At 37.2% G+C, this 7,610-nt stretch overlaps 1 pseudogene; it reads left to right on the top strand.

The window, feature by feature from the left end:
- LOC104621223 overlaps window positions 1-7,499 on the top strand; it is a 9,647-nt pseudogene extending 2,148 nt beyond the window's left edge.
- Window positions 7,500-7,610: the final 111 nt, after the last annotated feature.

Here is a 7,610-nt window from a genome sequence, read left to right as displayed (position 1 = left end):
GCCCAGCCTCAGCCTTCAGTAGCTGAATCGTACTACCAGACAGGTGAGTGGCATGATTCAAACTGCTGTCATTATACACAGTCTGTGTACTATTTTACTACCTTAAAAAATTTTTTTCAATATTTCACATTATCCAGATTTTTTTTTTCTTAGTTTTGTCATGTAACATCTGTCTGTGTAGAAAAATTTGTTGCACCTAGAACTTGAACATTATTGTGACGTTGCCATAAATAGCTATCTCCGAGGTTTGGATTATTATCAAATACATTCAAAACACACTTCTAGGCAAACATCATGTTGATTTGCCTAGAAATGTCGCTGAAGTAGATTGAAATAGTCAATGGTGGGTTCAGATGATAACTTGATTAGAAAAACTTTTAATTCTTTAGTTACTTAATGTATGTAGTTCTCATTGGTATCATGATTGCTACAAAGCATAAATCCTATTTACCTTTTTTTTACTTCAATTAGAAATAATAGGAAAGTTTAGGTGTACTTTGGTTTAGCATACTCTAGTAAAACCATTGCATGAGAAGGTTGTTTAAAACCATGGCAGCACAGTTACAACTAATTAATAAATCTGAGCCTTACTCGTGTGAGCTGTGACATGATTAAGCAGTTTTGTGATACATGGTACACAAAGCGTAACCATGACTGTAAAAAAACCAAAACAAAACTCCCAAAAAACCCCCAAAAAACAAAACAAAACAAAAAAAACCAAAACCAATGAAACAAAAGAACAAAACAAAACCCACCTCTTAAGCATTTATTCCCCAGCATATCATTAAATATCACTGAATATGGTTTGCATTTCCTTCCAACTAAAACATATCCATGTTTGTACACATTTTTTTATCCTAATTAGCTCCGAAAGCAGGATATAGCCAAGGGGCAACTCAGTATACCCAAGCCCAGCAAACACGACAAGTGACAGCTATAAAACCTGCAACCCCAAGTCCAGCAACAACTACGTTTTCTATATATCCAGTATCCTCTACTGTGCAGCCCTTACCAGTTACCCTCTCCTGTGCGCCCCGTAGCAGCTGCAGCTACTGTTGTTCCATCCTATACTCAAAGTGCAACGTACAGTACAACAGCGGTTACTTACTCTGGTAAGAATTTTGCATATTATGTTGCTGGGATCTTTGCAATTACAACTCCAGGAGAGGCTTGAAAAATTCAGAATTTTAGCAGTTCGTGTTCAATTACATCATAGTCTACTGAGAAGTATCAACTAGTTAAATAATTATAATGACAAAATATTTTGCTGTATCTTTAAAAGAGGTTTGCTGTTTGTATGTGCCTATTTTGTTACATGTGAGAGTATACAAAGTGTTGGCATTGCTACACGCACAGCGTTTTGTGACTTACTTTAAGGTTTGGAAAGATGGGGGTTGGAAAAAATAAGGAAACACATCAACACAAATATTAGCCAGGGAAATTGGGAGCATGCTGCCATCAAACAGCAGTTACAGAGACAGGGAGGACAGTCCCTTAATCTGAACTTAAATCTTGTAAGTTTGGGCTGTCTTGACCCAAAATGGGAGGAAAATGGGTGCTGAAAAAAAGACTTTCCTTGAAATGTTAGAAATCCAAAAAAGTAGTTAAAGATGAAAACATGTTAACTTTATGGCCAGATGCTAATCAACTGGCGTATTATAGCTACCTTGAACTTTTTGTTTTTTGTTTTCTGTTTAAAAAGGGATTTTAAGACTTCCTTGAGACAGAGCCTGATCAGAGGATTAAAATAGTTGACCTAGTAGATGTAGAAAGTTTATGAGAAAACTGGCTCAAAGGTACGAAAGCCGAGTTTCCTTGATTTATTCAACTTTTGATAGTAGAAATCAAGGATTGTGTAGCCAGGTTTTAGCAGGCAGGCAGCTTCTCCACAGTAAACCAACTTAAATCAGTGAAACAGAATGTAGTAGCACTAGCCATTCTGTCTTTTATCTTCATTTTTTTCCCCTTCCTCTGTGTAATGTCTGTCTTCCTTGCCATTTGGAAACTTGAACAGCAAATCTGGTTCTGGAAGACTCCTTATTTTTAACTGGCCTTTGATAAATGTTTTACTAGAATTCTTGCTACACCATACTCTGTCTTGCCCAGATGTACCAGGAAATTTCACATATTTTTAGGGATGCTTTGATATAGCATAACTGCGTGTCTCCAAAGATGTGTCTAAAATCAAATATATTCCTGATACAATTGGTAGCTATGTATTTGTATACTGTGAAACATCAAGAAAAATTCAGACTGCCTAACAAGATCTCAGTTGTTTATATACTGCCCTGCCCCCCACAACTCTATTATGCAACATATTTTGAATTAGTGTATTATGTAATTGATACATGATGTACAGTGATGTAACATTTATTTTATTTTGATCTTTGAGGTACCTCTTATTCTGGCTATGAAGCCGCAGTGTATTCAGCTGCATCGTCCTATTACCAGCAGCAGCAGCAGCAACAGAAACAGGCAGCGGCAGGCGCTGCTGCAGCTTCTGCTGCTGCTGCAACAGCTGCTTGGACAGGGACCACCTTTACTAAAAAGGCACCATTCCAAAATAAGCAACTGAAACCAAAACAACCTCCCAAACCACCCCAGATCCACTACTGTGATGTTTGTAAGATCAGCTGTGCTGGACCACAGGTACCTGTATTATGTAATATTCTGCTATACACTTTAGTCATAATTTCTTCAGCCAAAAAACTGACCCCTTTAAGAATATTTGTTGATTTTTAAAGACCTGATTCTATACTTCTGCTAAAGGAATAATTAAATGAAAATACCTGCTATTACAGAAAGAGTTCCTATGAGGAGACAAAAAAATACATACCCTGAGCTTGTACAGAGATGCTTCAGCTGTGCTTTAGACTTCAGAAATATTGTAAACTTTGAATTTGATTTGTGATTTTAACATGGCAGACTTGTTAGAAAATACTTTTTTCGAACTATAGATCTACATAAATTTTGTGAATGGTAAGCCTGGAAGTTTATTCTTAATTGTATTCCCAGTTCAGTTTCACAGTGGCTGCAAGTGCATAGAAAGTAGATAATGATTGATGCAGAGTGTTTATGTGTGTGTCTGGCTAAACAGTTCTTACTCTTTAGGTAAACTTGTCATTATTTCCCACCCTGTTTGCTTTCTAGATTGCCAGTCTTGGTGTAGGAACAGATATCAACTTCTGTATTTCATTTTCAGCACAGCTTTATTTATGCACTACCTTCTTATGAATTGATGTTTTTAGTTCTCTGGATACCCTTAATCACTGTGGTCTTGTAGTTTGAGGAAAATTCAAAATCAAGAATAATTGAATGCAAGGCAGGAAACTGCAGTTTTCTGATCATATCAAGTTTTCAATGTTAATATCTGTTGACCAGCACTTGACTAAGGAAATGAGAAGTTAGAGGAGAAAAGCCCGTATTGTATTACGTAAAAATGGAATCCTGATGGTGAAGAAAATATCTTGGTCGTAGAAGTGGCCTGCTAATGCCTTAGAGCATGTCATATGGAAGAAATGTTCAGCGTAGGAAGTGTTTCTTACCCAAAGCATGTGTTTTATGCTATGTTCTATATTCCATGTATTCACATGAATGATGAATGAGCAGTACAGAGACAGCTTATTATGTGTATTGTTTATTTAAACAGACTTACAAAGAACACTTAGAAGGCCAGAAACACAAGAAGAAAGAAGCAGCATTAAAAGCTTCCCAGAACACCAATAACAGCAGCACTTCTGCTCGTGGAACTCAGAATCAGTTGCGCTGTGAGCTCTGTGATGTGTCTTGTACAGGGGCAGATGCTTATGCTGCCCATATCCGTGGAGCCAAGCATCAGAAAGTAAGAGTTGTTTGTTGTTCTTATTACACAATTCAGTTGTATATTTCTTCCTGTCATTTTTCCTTAGAGAGGAGAATATATCCAGAAACAATATAATTTGAATTTTGTTTAAAGACATTTAATTCTGCTTTTTGTTTCAGACTTTAAGCTCACTATTAGAAGAGCCTTGTTGGGAGAAAGGGGGGGAAAAAAATGCCATATCATCAGTGAGAAGAAGTAGTATTTGGGAAAGTATGTCAATTGTAGGAAGAAGGTGTGATGTAAGATGGAGAAAAGGGTCAATGAGGACATGCGGTAGCATGCTTGCATGCCCTAACTCGTTTTCAGAACTTCTCGTGACATTTGTCCTGTTTGTCTGGTGCTGTGAAGCTTTCAGTGCACTTTGAAACACTGTAAGCTGAGTCAGTGCCAAGGGACAGGACTACTGCATCACTCCTTGGTAGTTCTTGCAAAGAAAATGGACATATAGGAGCAAGGAACATATCCTGTAGTAGACTTTATAATGAGTATGTTTGGAAGACTTTTGGTAAGCATATTTTCCCTACTGTTTGGATGCAGTAAGGTGGGCATTCTGGAAAAAGGACTGTGGGCTGCACTGTGAGCCCCTGTGACCCATGTTTTAAATTTGGTCATAAAACAGTAAATGCAATGGCAGTGTAGAATGTGTGTTTAGATATTACAGATTTTTCTTACAGGTCTGGAAAGATTAATGGCAGTAACAATACTCAGCTTTTATAGCTTTTTGGATCTCAGAACACTGTACAAAGCGGCATCAGTAACATCGTTCCTATTAAAATGTCTCGCAGATTTGTATTTTTTTTACTACTGTTTTCAAAGCCCAATCTTTAGCTTTAATTTTGCATGTTTTGTTCTTAAGGACTGCAGGCATTGCTTTTTCAGATGATGGTCAGCTTTCGCCAAAAAGGAGTATTATTCTATCTCAAGCATATTGTGGAAAGGCCTCTGCTTATTATTTCCACGAATAAGCATGTACCTCTTTACTTTCTATAAGACACTAAAGAGCTCTGAAATATGCCTCTCGCATCCTCCTTAACTAACACTGCAGATGTGCTTTTTAAAAAAAAAAAAGAAAAACAAAAACAAACACAAACATTTGCCTAAGGAATCTCTTCAGTTTTGCTAGGTAACCTAGAAATTCATTCAATGTGAATATTCTTAAAATGGAGTGATTAAAACATACAGTGTTGTTGAATCTGAATTAATTAACTTTTACTTACAAATATTATTTGGAACAAAAATAGTTCAATGTAGTACACTTTTGGAGTGAGAGTAAAAAGCAACCATGCAACAAAACAGTCACCTTGAAACAGTTGGCATAAAATGTTTCATTGAGTTGTACTAACTTGTGAGTTTATTAGCTTTCTGCTTTCATCTACACAGCTTTTGGAGTAAATGTCTGAATTTCTCCTGGAAATAAGCAATGTGAAATGACTTCCCTTGTTAAAGATAACAAGAGCTTTTATATGTCTACTTTTTTGTTGGTTTTTTTTTGCCAAGATTGCTTTTTGTAAAGAAGCAATAGCTAACTTTTTAGTTATTGTCCTGTTTTCAGCTGAGATAGAGTTAATTTTCTTCCTAATAGCTAGTATAGTGCTGTGTTTTGGATTTAGTGTGAGAATAATGTTGATAACACATTGGTGTTTTTAGTTGTTGCTAACCAGTCAAGGATTGTTCAGCTTCTCATGCTCCGACCTGCCAGCAAGAATACAGGGGGCACACGGGAAGGTGGGAGGGGGCACGGCCAGGAAAGCTGACCCAGGGTGGCCAAAGGGATATTCCATACCATACAACATCATGCTTGGTATATAAATTGGGGGAAGAAGAAGGAAGGAAGGGACTTTCGGAGTTACGGCGTTTGTATTCCGAAGAAACCATTACGCGTGATGCAGCCCTGCTTCCGTGGGGATGGCTGAACACCTGCCTGCTGATGGGAAGTGGTGAATGAATTCCTTGGTTTGCTTCGCTTGCGTGCGCGTCTTTTGCTTTGCCTGTTAAACTGTCTTTATCTCAAGCCATGAGTTTTCTCACTTTTACTCTTCTGATTCTCTCCTCATCCCACCCTGGGGGGAGTGAGAGTGGCTGTGTGGTGCTTAGTTGCCAGCTGGGGTTAAGCCACAAGAGTTATATTGATCTTTATATTGATGTTTGTGTTACATCATTTTTATAGTGATCCCAGAGAGATCATATTATGAATTTCTCTTCATTCTTACAGGTAGTAAAGTTGCACACAAAACTTGGCAAACCCATTCCTTCAACTGAACCAAATGTGGTTACCCAAGCTACTTCCTCAACATCCACATCTGCTTCCAAACCAACTGCCTCTGCTTCAAATATAGCAACCAGCAGCAGTACTGTGAACTCCTCTGTTGCATCCTCTGCAGTGAAAATTCTTACTCCCACGGCAAACACACCACTTAACACTGCGTCCAACAACAAAACATCTTCAGCCGCTGCTAATATAGCTGTAAAGAAAATATCTACACCGAAAATAAACTTTGTTGGCAAGTACAGAAGTCAGTCTTTATTTTGAAACCTAACCTATTCTATAATTTTTTTTAAGAGTTCATGCAGCAAATACAAATGTATTTAGTTAATTTTATGCATGAGTAACTCTGTGTTTAAGAGAATTACTGATAGGTGAAAATAAGAATGTATGTAAACATTTTGTTTCAAAATCTACGGTGTTTTCTGTCTGGTTGTCTCCACCTGACCTTTCTTGGAGGCTTCTCCCACCTTCATAAGAAGGTTTGTTTATGTAGTTTGTTTGTTTTACTTTTTGGTTTGTTATGTAGTAGCTGTTGGGGTATTGCAATTTATAGTGTAGTTGGTCCTAATTTCAGTTTACAGCCTGGGCTGTGAAGGCAACCTGCAGTAGGTTGGTGGTTGATAACTGAGCAACTGAAACATTCTTATAACAGTGGAAATCTAACAGTGGAAGCTTTTGAAATGGGCATGACAGACATTTAGAGGCGGGAAGCAGCTGTTCCACAATGAGCTATCCTGCTCTTGAAGGAAAAACCTATACAGTTGCAACACTGACAGCATACTACCTTAGTTAGTACAAACATTATAAGGTTTGGAGGTACTTTTTTTTGATCCATTTGTAAAAAAAAATTACCTGATGGCAAAAAAAAGATTATTAAAATATATTTGCTGAGTTGTTCCCATTCAGTCCTGTCTCTTTTGAAGAAGCATGAAAATGAGTAATGAAAATTGACATCTTGCTAAAATAAAAAACTAAGTATTTAAATAACTTGTATGTTGTTAAACTTAACTTTAAAAATCTTTAATTGTATTTAAAATATTAGTTTTAACTAATTTTTAAAAACTGATAGTGCTTTTTCCAGAACATTGGTATTTCCAAATACTTTTCAGTTTGCACATCTTAGGTAATCACATTCTCATTTTATGAAAGTTAACGATTTAACTTTTCTGATTTGTAGGTGGCAATAAGCTTCAGACAACAGGAAGTAAACTGGAAGAAATGAAATCAGCTGAAAGTGTTAAAACAACTCCTCCTGCTACAGTACAAACACAGGAAGTAAAACAAGACACAGCAGCTGAACCAGTGACTCCCACAACTCTCGCTGCCTTGCAAAGTGATGTCCAGCCCGTGGGCCATGACTACGTGGAGGAGGTATTGATAGGAAAATGTGTATTTTTTTTAACTATTTTAGTGAAAATTTGTTCAACATGAAACAGACTCATAGAGTGGTAGAGGTTGGCAGGGACCTCTGGAGGTCATCTG

Source organism: Phaethon lepturus, unplaced genomic scaffold (genome assembly GCF_000687285.1).
Source record: "Phaethon lepturus isolate BGI_N335 unplaced genomic scaffold, ASM68728v1 scaffold12970, whole genome shotgun sequence".
Taxonomy (NCBI): domain Eukaryota; kingdom Metazoa; phylum Chordata; class Aves; order Phaethontiformes; family Phaethontidae; genus Phaethon; species Phaethon lepturus.
The sequence above is the reverse complement of the archived record's forward strand: the minus strand, read 5'-3'. Positions and strand labels throughout refer to the sequence as shown.